The sequence below is a fragment of the Carcharodon carcharias genome, chromosome 6 (genome assembly GCF_017639515.1).
Source record: "Carcharodon carcharias isolate sCarCar2 chromosome 6, sCarCar2.pri, whole genome shotgun sequence".
NCBI classification, from domain to species: Eukaryota; Metazoa; Chordata; class Chondrichthyes; order Lamniformes; family Lamnidae; genus Carcharodon; species Carcharodon carcharias.
The window spans coordinates 177,226,713-177,241,154 of NC_054472.1; the positions used below are offsets into that span (position 1 = coordinate 177,226,713).

At 43.5% G+C, this 14,442-nt stretch overlaps 1 protein-coding gene across 2 annotated transcripts in view; it reads right to left on the reverse strand.

Annotated features, from left to right (window-relative positions):
* Positions 1 to 12,567, reverse strand: part of LOC121279217 (adrenocorticotropic hormone receptor-like) — a 121,173-nt gene extending 108,606 nt beyond the window's left edge. For both annotated transcript variants that reach the window (XM_041190254.1, XM_041190253.1), the window contains exon 1: positions 12,457 to 12,567. The gene's annotated coding sequence lies outside the window, so the exon portion shown is untranslated. The remainder of the gene's footprint in view (positions 1 to 12,456) is intronic.
* Between the last annotated feature and the right edge of the window lie 1,875 nt (positions 12,568 to 14,442).

The following is a 14,442-nucleotide window of genomic DNA, read 5'->3' on the forward strand; positions in this document are numbered from 1 at the left end:
GGGCGATGGTGGAAGGGTAAAATCAGCACATTTCCAAAAGGCAACCTGAACCCACTGTGAATGCACCTGCTTCTGTTTTAACCATGGACATTGAAAGCTGCCTCCAAGTTAATAGTCAAACTTCATCACCTTGCTGAGTTTGGCTGTGCTTTTTCTGGAAGGATGGCATGGTCCATTTTAAGTGGTGGCTTACCTCCTTATCACAGCATTAGCTGTGGTTCCTGAATAGCACCTTCCCTTCTGGGTAAGAAGGTTGTGGGTTCAAGCCACTCTAAGGAAAATTAAATATTTTATCCTGTTTGACCCTGCAGCGCAGTACGGAGAGAGTGCTGCAGCATCAGAAGTATCGTCTGTTGGATAAGACAACAACAACTTGTATTTCCATATCTTTAACGTAATAAAGCAGTCCATATTGCAACACTTTGACAGGAGTATTGTCAAACAAAATTTGACACCGAGCCACATAAGGATCAGGGTAGGTGGCCAAAGGTTTTCTCAGAGAGGTAGGTTTTAAGGAGCATCTTAAGGGGAGAAAGAGAGATAGAGAAATGGAGAGGTTTAGGGAGACAATTCCAGTGTTAAGGGCCTAGGCAGCCAACACTAGGCTTACTGGGGTATGTCACTATTCTTTGAAAGGGACAAACATACATTATTGCGGTCACGTGGCTAGAGAGAAACACAGGAATTGTCCCAAAGAATGCGTTGGGAAGAAAGATAACAAAGGTTGTAGTCTGAGGGGAGCGGTTTAATGTAGAACCATGCCGAGATATATAAAATATTAAATGTTATTGAAGCGAACTCAGAATATTACTTCCAGACAAGTCAAGCCATTAATGGAAGAGGGCCTACATTTCCTATAGGATTTCAAATGATGTACAGCCTAGAAAACAGGCCATTCAGCCCAACCAGTCCACGTCAGTGTATATGCTCCGGGTGAGCCTCCTCCGATCTTTCCATATCTAAATCTACCATCTTAAATGGGATTAAAGTGATTGTAAAGTGACGTCAATATGATAAATATGGTAAAGCCAGTTCTACTGATTAAACTGTAAGAGGATGGTGATTGCAGAATAAGTTTTATTTTCCGGGCCTGTAAAGGAGGAATAACTTGCATTAATACAGCATCTTTCATGACCTAAGGATGTTACAAAATGCTTTGCAGTCAATGCAACACCTTATAAATATGGTCAATAATATTGTATTACAGGGAAACCAGAACCAGACTATCTTTCCCATGTACATATCACTACCATCTCACACCACCCACCTCCAAGTGAGATATATGAACCATTCTACATTGTAACAACAACAACAACTTGCATTTATATTGAGCCGACAATACTGTAAAAATTTCCCAAGCTGCTTCACAGCAGGGTTATCAAACAAAACCTGGCACTGAACTACATTTTGGGCCAGGTGACCCAAAGGCTTGGTCGAAGAGGTAGGTTTTAATGAGCATCTTAAAGAAAAACAGAGAGGAAGAGAGGCAGAGAGAGATTTAGGTTTGGAATTGTTGAGGTTAGGTCTCACACAACTGAAGTCAAGGCCACTAACGGTGGAGTGGTTAACATTGAGGATGATCAAGAGGCCAGAATTTGAGGAATGCGTCAACCTCAGAGTATTATGGGGCTGCTGGAGATTACAGAGATCGGGAGCGGTGAGGCCATGGAGGGATATGACAACAAGGTTGAGAATTGTAAAACTGTGACGTATTGGACTGGGAGCCAATGTAGGTCAGCAAGCACAGGAGTGATGAATGAACAGGACTTGGTGTAAGTCAGGAGGTGGGCAGCAGAATTTTAGCTCAGTCTTACAAAGGATGGAAGGTAGGAAGCTGGTCAGAAGAGCATTAGAAAAGTAACAGTTGTCAGTGCTGCACAGAAGATCTCCTGTGCTGGCACTCACAGATAGTTGGGGGATTTGTGGTTTTATAACAGTTGGAATAGTAGTTCATGAAGCTATGAGGAGTTTCAGCTGCTGCACTGACCAGGAACCATCAGGACCTGACTTTAATTTGAGCTGGACGGGACAAGTGGGAGGTTGCCATGGATCTCCTGACCAGAGGAGACAACAGGGTAGAGGTGCTGCAGCCTGAAGAGGCCCAAAAAGGTGAGTACTTTATCTTTACTTTCTTTGTTGGAATGTGAAGATTGCGAATCAGCCTCTAGGATTGAGAAGAAAAACCAAGGCCTTCCTTGCTGTGGATCACCTTCCCAACTCCCCCACCACCATTCCGCCCTCCCCCCAACCCCGGTTCCTGAAAGCGAGAAGCCTGCAAGGCAATTCCCAAAGCTAATCCTGCTTCTCCCTGCCTATGTTGGGTGCTTTCTGGACTGGGTAATATTCCTCTGCTAGCTGCTGACTTCACATCCAGAACACTAGGATTTAAACAAAGCTTGGCTATGTTTTATTTAAATTCAGTCACAGGACGTGCGCTTTGCTGGCTGGGCCAGCATTTATTTCCCATCCCTAGTTGACCTTGAGAAGGTGGTGGTGAGCTGCCTTCTTGAACTGCTGCAGTCCATGTGGTGTAGGTACACCCACAGTGCTGTTAGGAAGGGAGTTCCAGGATTTTGAACCAGCGACAGTGAAGGAATATATTTCCAAATCAGGATGGTGACTGACTTGGAGGGGAACTTCCAGGTAGTGATGTTCCTTTCTGAGTGCTGCCCTTGTCCTTCTAGATGGTAGTGGTCATGGGTTTGGAAGGTGCTGTCTAAGGAGCCTTAGTGAATTCCTGCAGTGTATCTTGTAGATGTTTCACACTGCTGCTATTGTGCACTGGCGGTGGAAGGAGTGAATGTTTTTGGATGTGGTGCCAAGCAAGCGGGCTTCCTTGTCCTGGATGGGGTCAGTCTTCTTGAGTGTTGTTCAATCTGCACTTACCCAGACAAATGGAAAGTATAGCATCACACTCCTGACTTGTGCCTTGTAGATGGTGGACAGGCTTTGGGAGTCGGGAGATACTCGTTACACAATTCCTAGCCTCCGACCTGCTCTTGTAGCCATAGTATTTATGTGGCTCGTCCAGTTCTGTTTCTGGTCAATGGTAAACCCCAGGATGATGATAGTGGGGGATTCAGTGATGGTAATGTCATTGAACGTCAAGGAGTGATGGTTAGATTCTCTCTTGTTGGAGATGGTCATTGCCTGGCACTGGTGTGCAATGAATGTTATTTGCCAATTATCAGCCCAAGCCTGGATATTGTCCAGGTCTTGCTGCATTTGGACATGGACTGCTTCAGTATCTGAGGAGTCGCAAATGGCACTGAACATTGTGCAATCATCAGCGAACATCCCCACTTCTGACCTTATGATGGAAGGAAAGTCATTGATGAAGCAGCTGAAGATGGTTGGGCCAAGGATACTGCCATGAGGAACTCCTGCAGTGATGTCCTGGAGCTGAGATGACTGACCTCCAACAATCACAACCATCTTTCTTTGTGCTAGGGATGACTCCAACCAGTGGAGAGTTTTCCCTTGATTCCCATTGACTCCAGTTTTGCTAGGGCTCCTTGATGCCGCACTTGGTCAAATGTGGCCCTGATGTCAAGGGCAGTCACTCTCACCTCTCCTTGGGAGTTCAGCTCTTTTGTCTACGTTTGAACCAAGGCTGTATGAAGTCAGGAGCTGAGTGGCCCTGGCGGAACCCAAACTGGGCATCTGTGAGCAGGTTATTGCTAAGCAAGTGCCACTTGATAGCACTGTTGATGACCCCTTCCATTACTTGACTGATGATGGAGAGTAGACTGATGGGACAGTAATTGGCCAGGTTGGATTTGTCCTGCTTTTTGTGTACAGGACATGTCTCATTGTATCATGGATGGGTGGGAAAGAAACTGGCTCCCTGCTGGAAAGTCGCCAGTAAGTATAGGCTATAACTCCTTAGAGCTGTTAGGAAATAGAGACAATTTAAGTAAGTTATATTTGTATTTTGTAGGTGTTAGAAATGAGTTTTAGCTTTGAAGGTTAAGTTTGATTTGTATTTCTGTACTTGTGTGTTAAGAAAAGTCACATTGAGTTTTTGTTTCACTTTAAAAGGAGATTGCATTTCTACTGAGAGTTTCATAACCATAAGATAAGTTAAGCAAACAAGAGTGGAAAAAAACAGAACTTTTACCTACCAACAGGGGCCCAGAGAGACGGGTCACTCCCAGAGACACACGTACACACGAAGAGAAACAGCAGTTTGATTTTGGAAGCTATTTGAGTTCAGCTGATTTTGAAAGTAGCTGCCAGGAGAGACTGGAGCAAAGAGGATAGAGATCCAGTCCCAGGCTAAGGAAAAGACCCCAAAACCCAAGAGAATGGAGCAGGAGAAAGTCCTAAGAAGATCTTCTAGTCAAAAGAAGGACAGGAACCTGGAAAAGGTTCTGTGAAGTGATATTAAGAGCGAGGGGCAGAGAGAAAGTCTCCAAGCTTCAGATTTAAAGAGATAAAGGTGCAGAAAGCAGATTTAAATCAAGAACAGCTTGCAAGAGACAAGAAGGTCCAAAGAGACAACTGATCTGTAATTCTTTGCTATGGGCATGTGAAGCAATGGTACTGTTGATGCCTGAACTGGTGAGAGAGAGTGAATGGAAGACAGCTTTAATACACGTGTTGACCCAGAGGAGAGAAACATTGGGAAAAGAGTTCGAAACCCTGGATGTGAACCCTTGCGAAAGGTGTCTGAGAGAAAGCATTGATTTGGGAGAAGATTCCAAGGTCAGGTCCTGGAGAGTGGAGGTTGGAAACCCTCATGTGAAGGATAGAGTTCAGTGAGACTGGTTGGCTCACAGTGTGACAAGTGCCTAGGGGGAGTTGACGAGAGATCCATAGCATCTGGTTGAAGTGGCATCTGTCACTTGGTTTCAGAGTGCGATATGTCTAACAACAGGGTGCCTATTGGTACATGGAATATGTACTTACTGTAAACATTAGAGTATAAGATAGCTTTGTAACTTGTATTATCCTTACAAATCTGTATATATCTGTAAAGGTATAGTTGTGGGTGAAGGAGTATTGTAATATAATTCATCTTTTCTTGTTTAATAAAGGTTTTAATCTTTTGTTAAAAGTTCATCAGCTGACTCCTGTGACTGTTCAGTAGCCACTCTACACTTATCTAAACAAACAAAAGTTAGGATCTATCAACTGGGTTCTACTCTGGGATCAGGCTTGTCCAGGGTAACATCAGCTGGAATCATAACAGAGCAGAAAAGGTTAAAAGGAGGTTTGATTGAGGCGTTAAAAACCCTGCAAGGTTTAGATAGAGTAAATAAAGAGAAACTGCTTCCAATGGCTGATAAACCAGAAGGCAGAGATTTAAGAGACAATGGCTAGCAAAAGAAGCAGAGGTGACATGAGGAAAACCCTTTTACCCAATGAGTGGTTAGGATTTGGAATGAGCTACCTGGTAGGGTTGTGGATGCAGATTCAATAGTAGCTTTTGTAATTGGATAAATACTTGATGGAGGTTAAATTGTGGCGATATGAGGAAAGAGCGGGAGAGTGGGACAAATTGGATTGTTCTTTGAAAAGAGCCAGCACAGATTTTACTGGCCGAATGGCCTCCTTCTGTTCTGTACTTTTCTCTGATCCTAACTACACTCTTTTAAGTATCACAGGAGGGTCTCCTGTGCTTTTATTCATTGCAATTGAGCTTTAAATCTATGCATGCATCGATAATCACTTTTCCCACAGATACCGAAGTCCTGGATTTCCTGAGAAACAAAAACCTCAGTTGAATCCAGATGTCTGGGAAATGTATAGGGAATATGTCTGGAAAAATTCGTGGGCTTAGCACAAACACTGATTTAAAAAAAAACTTTTGCTCTGATTGTGGCAGCTTGTTAAAAGGGATTAGATAAAACCAAAATCTAAAGGACTACAGATTACGCCAGGATATTTGTTATGGCAGCATCCCAGTATTTCAGATCCGCTGGAGAAGTTTAAACATGAGGAGCAGCCACAGAATAAAGACTGTATCCCAAAATCAGCAGGTTAGATGATGAAGCACTGTGTGCCCTATCTTTCAGAATATCAAGCATACATATTCCTCTTACAGAACTGTGCTGTTTATTAAAAGATGCCAGTGCTATGGCCTCAACCAACCTTCATAATAACCATTCTTTTTTTTTAAAGAAATGCTTCACGCCATCTGTACTAAACTTACCTGAATCTCTGCCCTCCTCACTCCTGCTTTTTGGCGTATCTCTGTTTCCCAGCCAATGATTCCATGGTCTCAGATTGAACCAGATGGTTTGCAACCTCAGTTTCCTATTAAACACTGACATGCGCTTCTGACTCCAGCTACGCCCCTGACAAGACCACCTACTTCCAACTTTAGTAAAATCAGCCCCCTTCCTGCGACTCACCTGCTGCTGCACCCCTCACTCACGCCTGTGTTACTTCCAGACCTGATTATTTCATTATTTCCACAGCCAACCTACCACCTCCCATCTTCCAAAAGCTGGAGATCATTTGAAATTCTGCTGCCCATGTCCTAATTTGCACCAAGTCCTGTTCACTCATCACCCTTCTGCTGACTGACATACATTGGTTCCCAGTGCACCAATTTTAAAATTCTCATCCATGTGTTCAAATCTCTCCATGGCCTCCCTTGCTATCTCTCTTATCCCCTCCAGCACTGCAACCTCCAAGATCTCTGTGTTCCTCCAATTTTGGCCACTTGTACACACGCATTTCTTCCTCTCATCAATGGCAGCCGTGCCTTCAGCTGCTTGGGTCCAAATCTCTAGAAAACCCTCCCTAAACCTCTCCGCCTCTGTCTCTGCCAATAAGAGGGTCAGTAAGACCTACCTCTACAGACTATTATTGGATAGCATTGTCTCTATGATCCTTTAAGAGGTGCTTTCCCTCAATGTCCATTTTAACTTCTCCAGCTCTTTACAGCCCTAATCTCTCGCTTTGAAAAACTATTTGCAACTGTTAACAAAGGACTCAGTCCCACAGCACATTCAGTACTTGAAAGGGTTAATTTGCGCCATGTTATTTCAGTGATGTGTGCTAGTGGTAAAGCATTTGCTTCAGCTCTACCCTATATTACCAAGCACTGCTACTACAACTAGTTTGCTTTAAATGTCCTCACTTGTTCTAAATCTAAATGCATGTTAGCAAATCAAGAAATCAGACTTGCTTGACTCAGCTGTTTGAGTTCCTCTAAATTCTAATCTGGAGTATGGCAAGATAGCGTGTTCTAATCAGATGTTACTGATTTTCGAGGAACATCTCTAAGTTTGCTTTTATCTCTAATGTAGTTTGACTTGGCTTCTTGATGTTTTACTTCTAACAACATGGACTGCAGACTAAAGGTGTGTGTACTTTAGTCGATGAGGGAAGTATGAAAAGACTTCCAGTACTTGGGGTGGGGGTTGAGTAAATGATAACTGGATGCATGACTGAACTCAAGCAAGTGTATCTGATTTAGAAGTGCACGTTGCTTTTGTGGTTGTAAATTTCCATCATTGCAAATAATTAGCACTTGAAAATGAACTTAAATATTGATGTTGATTTAGTTTGTCCTGTACGATACCCATAAGGAAGACAGGAAGAATGAGGGATATGCTCATCTCATCATCTGCTGTTTACAGTTATTCAGCTCTTCTCATGACCCTCAGTTTAATGAACTCACTTGAACAAACCTTTATAATAACAATTGTGTTTTACTGTTTCAGATGTACAGATGAATAGTGACAACCCAAAAACTGTGAGTTCAGGGGCAAAACTCAGAATTTTACAGGGTGCATGTAGGCCATTCGGCCCATTATGTTTGTGCTGGCCAACAAATAGCCATTCAGCCTTATCCCGTGTTCCAGCTCTTGGTCTGTAGCCTTGTAGGTTACTCCAAGTGCATTTCCAAGTACTTTTTAACTGCTATGAATTCTGCCTCAAGCACACTTTCAGGCAGTGAGCTCCAGACCATCTGGGTGAAAAAAATCCCCTTTAAATCTCCTCTAAACCTCCTACTTCTTAACTTAAATCCATATCCACTGGCTATGGACCCCTCAACCAAAGGCTTTGTATCTAGGCCACTCATAATTTTATAGACCAATTAAATCTCCCCTCAGCTTCCTCTGTTTCAAAGAAAACAAACCTAACTTATCTAATCTTTCCGCATAATTAAAATTCTCCAGCCCAGGCAACATGTGAAATCTAGGGCTAGGACAGGCAGTGGGTAGTTTTAGAAGAAATTTGACCCAGTTGGCAAGTGGAAAGGAGGGAAGTGGTAGAGGCAGCTGATTGGATGGTCATGATCTAAGTGACAGAGAAGTCCATGAGCTCCTCACACTTGTTATTGGACTTGTTATTGGAGGACTGCAGGCATTCACCAAGGCTCCATAGACAACACCTTCCAAACCCACGGCCACTACCATCTAGAAAAAGGGCAGCAGATACTTGGGAATACCTTCAGCCGTAAGTTCTCTTCCAAGCCACTCACCATCCTGGCTTGGAAATATATCACCGTTCCTTCACTGTCACTGGGTCAAAATCCCGGAACTCTCTTCCTAACAGCACTGTGGGTGTACCTACACCACATGGACTGCAGTGGTCCAAGAAGGCAGCTCACCACCACCTTCTCAACGGCAATTAGGGATGGGCAATAAATGCTGGCCTAGCCAGCAACGCCCACATCCCATGAATGAATAAAAAACAAGATAAAGAGCTTTGGGATGTCCTGAGATTGTGAAAGGCAATATATATTTTTCAACTTTCTGTTAGTGCAAGATATTAAATTCTCTAGTTAATCACTCTGAAGGTGTTGCCTGTATGACAACATATACTGCTTACATAATGTTTAATATAGATAAATTACTGTTTTCTCTCCTTCCTGTATATAATCCCATTAAGTAAAAATCAGTTAGACTTTGATCTGAATTGACAGGGGAAATTTTACATTGGGCTGAATCTTTTGTGGAGTGGAGACCACCGCCGGTTTGCCTCTCCACTACTATTTATTTACCTTGATCGGAGCTCCACATTTCTCGCCTGGACTACCGAACTGGGTCTCCCCAGAAATGTGGAGTGTACCTGTTCTGGGAGTCCTTCCTCGTAGTGAAGGATAGTTGGGGGAAGCCAAGTCACACCCCCTTTTAATGGCACTAGCTGCCATATTCTGGTAAGTTTAAACATCCTAAAACCACTTTGAGAAGCCGTGGAGAGAAGGTAAGTGTGTAAGTTAAGTGGTTGAGGTGGTTGGGTGGTAGGTGGGTGGATGAGGGGTAGGGTGGTAGGTGGGTGTGTCAGAGGATAGGATAGCAGGTAAGAGGGTGAAGGGTTGGGTTGGGTTGTTGGGAGTCGGGAATTGTGAGATAGTCGGGGATTCAGGGGGTAGTTGGGGAGGTCATGGGGTTAGTCAGGTTGCGAGGGTAGTTGGGGGGCTTCAGGGGGATAGCTGGGGGAGTAGTCTGGCTGGTGGGGCAGTCAGGGGTTTGGTAGGGTAGTTGAGTGGTCGGGAGGAGGTAGTCAGGGGGTCCAGTTGGGAGTAGGGTGTCAGTAGTACAGTTACCCAGGAGTTAGAACTGTTTTTAATCCTTCTAACTTTTCCTGGGTAACTATTCTGGTAAGTGAGTCAGAAGCAACCAAAGTCTCTGACTTTAATTCAGAGTTTTGGAGGGTTCCAGATGCAGGGGAATTGATCATTGGAAATCCAAACTTCCTGGGCAAACCCCATGTAGTCAGTGCATAGGAACTTCTGAGTGGTCTCCCAACGCATATTAGTGGGGTATCTCTGGGGTATGACCATTCAGAGATCAGAAGTTCTGGGCCATTTTTCAATTTCATCTTGTGTATTTTGTTAAATATTTCATACTTTAAATTTGTAGTTCTGCCCTTTCCTGATATGATAATTTAAAAAAGAATTCAGTCACAGAATCTGGGTAAGATCAGCATTTATGGTCCATCCATAATTGCTCTTAATTGAATGGCTTGCTAGACCATTTCAGAGGGCAGTTAAGAGGACCACATTGCTGTGGGTCTGGAGTCACATGTAGGCCAGACCAGGTAAAAAGGTCAGGACTCACTCCAGAGATTTGAACACAAAGTGTAGGCTGACACTGAGAGAATGCTGTACTGTCAGAAGTGCCATCTTTCAGATGAGAATTTTAACTGAGGCCCTGTCTGACATCCCAAATAAAAGTTAACATGCCGCTATTTGAAGAATAGAGGAGTTTTCCTCACTGTCTTGGATAATATTTATCCCTCAACAGACATCACTAAAAACAGAGCATCTGGTCATTATCGCTTTGCAGTTTTGGGAGCTTGCTGTGCACAAATTGACTGCTGTTTCCTGCATTCTAACAGTGACTGCGCTTCAAAAAGTACTGTAAAATGCTTTATCATGAAAGGTGCTATATAAATGCGTGTCTTTCTTGTTCTGGATGTTTATGGTACCACTCTGTGTTATAACTGCCCTGCCCAAATGTTAATTTTCACAGCTTGGTTTATTACTCTTTCATGTAGTATTAGGCGAAAAGGTTTGGGATCTATGTTTGATGGGGATACCAATGATGGGACTGTACTCTTGTTTATTTGTCATTTTAAGGATTCTAAGTAAAGTAAGAACAGTTATCTTGCAGCAGTGTCCATCCACAGCCCTAATTGTCTGCAAGCTCAGTCTTATTGAGAAAAATGCCCAAACTCTGACCCAGAAATATAAGATAGTAAAAAATAAAACCAACGGAATTCGGGAGAAACTTCTTTAGCGGAGAGTGGCTAGAGAGGGGAACTCCCTACCTTGTAGAGTAGTTCGGGTGAATAGCATAGGTGTCTTTAAGGGGAAACTAGATAAATACACGTGGGAGAAAAGGATAAAAGGCCATGGTAATAGTGTGTGAGATAAGAGGGATGGGAGAAAGTTCTTGTGGAGCATAAACACCAGTATAGACCATTTGGCCCTTTTCTGCTCTGTGCAATTCTGTGTAAACCACAATGATGGTTGGTGAGTGGAAAGTGAAACAGCATACGACTGCTGAGAGGGAGAACCAGTGAGGATAATCTGTTTGGATTCGTTTGATCAGGCTTAATTCCGGGGATGATCCAATTATGCATCTGCATACACGCACTGAAAAATGGTACAATGCGGAAAAAAAAAACCTCTGGGGACATTTTGCAGTTGCTGCCTTGCAGCAATCCTCTTGCAACAGAGCCCCAGATAGCAGCAGCAGTTTGTCTTTTTCAACGTTACTGAGATACCAAGGTGAAAGGGTCAGGAGGCACAGTGTGGGCAGCAAGGCTGGTGGGGGTGGGGTGGGGAGAAATAGAGCAGGAGTGTTATAAATCAGCAAGCCGGAGGCACCTACCTTGAGTTTTAAAAGCCTGGAGAATGTTGGAAGAAGGACTGAATGAAGAAGATAAGGTCTTACGTGTATCTGAGCTCGCGGGGAAAGAACAACTCAGAGGAGGGGATTGTAAGATGGGTTCTGATTGCAACACAGAGGGGATACAGTGTGAAGGAAAGGGACTATATGATTTTAAGGATGGATATTTCTGGAGTGAGTGAGAGCTATTATGTTTGGACAAGAGTCTTAGTTACATATTTCCAGCACACACATGGGGCCTTTAAATGCATTTATGGAACTTTGCTGTCTGAGTACTGAAAGGGCACAAGACCAAACGTTCAGGCGTTTGAAGTGAATGCGTTTTTCTGATGTAGAGAAAGAAAGGTGTGCATTTATATAGTGCCTTACACAACCTCAGGATGTGCCAAAGGTCTTTGCTGCCAACGAGGTATTTTTTGAAGTGTAGTCACTGTCACTGTCTTGTGGGGAAACAACAGAACATTTTCACACAGAAAGATCCCACAAACAGCAAGAGATTAATGAGCAGATAACCTGTTTTTAGTCATTTTCGGTTGAGGGATACCAAGTGAGCCAGAACACCACAGACAACTCCCCAGCTCTTCTGAAAAATAGTGCCATCAGATCTTTCATGTCCAGCTGAGAGGTCAGACAGAGCTCGGTTTAATCTTTTGCACTGTTATCTGCCTCTTGTCACCCTGCTGCAGGAGTTGATATTATTAACGTGAGAGCACAGAAGTCTTTCACGTGATAGAAACTGAGAGGAAACAGCCTAAAAATCCATAATGCCTGAGCGAAAACCCTATATAAATCCATTGTCACATCAGCTTGAAGTTAAATATTCAAAATGGGGAGTTTCTGCTTTCTTGCATGATTGTAATAAAATATTCTGAAACTTTCTCATGGATCTTTTGGTAAGCGGGAGTCAACATGAAACAAATGCAAATTTACAGCTGGTTGGGAATAAGGAGGCACACGCTATGTGTTAGCTGTGATTTATACTGATCAAGCTGCTTGTAAAAAGGTTCAGCAAACAACAACCGTCCCCAAAGTTGGTAATGTGCATAAAACAGCTTAAACTTTTCATTTACAGCTGACTCATTTCCATCACTGAATCTACCGGAAAGTTTCTTAAAAAATGGATTAAACTTAGTACCTGGCGATGCGTCGACAAGTTGTCCTGCTCTTTATCTGTTTCCATTTGTGATCTTCTTTAGGTTCATGTACTCTGAAGCGAACATTGAAGCCTGAAGTGTATTCCACCAATAAGTAAAAGTGAACTGAGCTTTACAGCATTGGCTGCATTCAGGAGCCAAGAGAGACAGATGACGTTCTGTGTAATATGATACGATTTTTAAGTGATAGGGAGGAGGATGTTTAAACCTTTCCTCCATCTGAGCTCAGCAGGCCTTGTGATTTCATGTCCATCGCTATATTTCATCAAGAACCAATCAAACCGTCAGGAGACAATGTACCAAAAGCAAATAAGTCATAGACTGTCGGGTCACTGATACTCCTGTCTTTTCATTGACCTCCATTTCACAACAAAAATATTACTATCCTGAAATTACTTTGGAATTGCGAAAGCAACAAACTCCTGATGCCAGAAATCTAAAATTAAATTTATTTCAGGTCTCCAGCGTCTGCAGCATTTTGCTTTTGGATTGGTGTTTAATTTACTGTCACTTGCCTTCTTGTGGGGGGGTGGGGTCAGTTAGCTTAGCTGGCTGGACAGCTGGTTAGTGATGCTAACAGCACAGGCTCAATTCCTGTACTGAGATCATCCATGAAAACACTGCGGTCTCAACCTTGCCTGAGGGTGTGGTGACCCTCAGGTTAAGCTCACCACTGGTCATCTCTCTCTGCTGAAAGAACAGCCTCTGGGACTACAGTGACTGACTTTCATTTTCACTTCCCTTCCAGGATTGCCACTTGAAGAAGTTCTGTTCTCTCTGATGGGATTTCCGGTTGTATCTTTTACCTTGTTCACCTGCATTCCTTTCCATTCCCCTTTACCTGTTTGATCAGGTATCTACCAAAACTTAACCATTCCCTCTGGCCCTGCATGATGAAACCTTCTGTCATTTGAATCTCTCTCCTGTCCTCCAGCCTCCTGCTGCTCTTTCCTTTCACCCTCCACCCTTTTGCTTGCTCTAAACCTATTACACCTCTAACTTTTGCCAGTTCTGATCAAAGGCCCTTGGCCTGAAGGGTGAACTCTGTTTCTCTTCTCCACAGATGCTGAATATTTCCAGCATCATCTGTCTTTACTGTGGAACTGAGTAACTGCACAACATGCCAGGACATCTCCTATTCCTCAGATTAAGGTGTTTTGGCAGAAATACAGGGGTCAAAGATTACCCCTGAATTTTTGGGTGGCAAAGGGGCAGTAATGCTATGAAAGTGGACATACCGAACTTGCCACTTTATCGGTGCTGATCCGACTACGGCCTCCTCCATCAGGACCTGGAAGTCTTAAAATACACCAGTGATGTCAATTAGTTACGATGTTCATTCACGTTTTCTCATATTGATGTAGAATTTACAGCACAGAAACAGGCCACTCAGCCCAACTGGTCTATTCTGGAGTACATACCCCACACAAACCCCTTCCCACTTCCTTCATCTCGTCCCATCAAAATATCCTTCTACTACTTTCTCCCTCATGCATTTATCTAGATTTCTCTAAAATGCGTCTATGCCATTGGCCTGAACCACTTCCTGTGGTAGTTAGTTCCACACTCTATAACCGTTCTCTAGGTAAAGAAGTTTCACTTGAATTCCCTATTGGGTTAATTATTGGTTTCCTTACATTAATGGAGATAAAAGGCAGAATGGTCCCCTCCAGCCATAAGTTCCACGGTGGGAGCAGTAAGTCGGAGTGATTTCGCTGTTGAATGGGGCAGGCTATTACCCACAATCATGCTCTGCCTGCCTCAACCATGCGTCAAGCCTCATGGTGGGATGTTCAGGGAGTCAGCTGCCTCACCATCATGTCTAGGTGCAATATTTAAAAGCCACCTGGACAGCGCTTCATTAATGGCGCCAGGACTCTTGCAGGAAGATGCGCAGCAGAAGGCAGGAAACTCCGGCCCCACGATTCAGCGGTGCCTCCCTGGAGACTCCCCTCCAGGCCACCGAG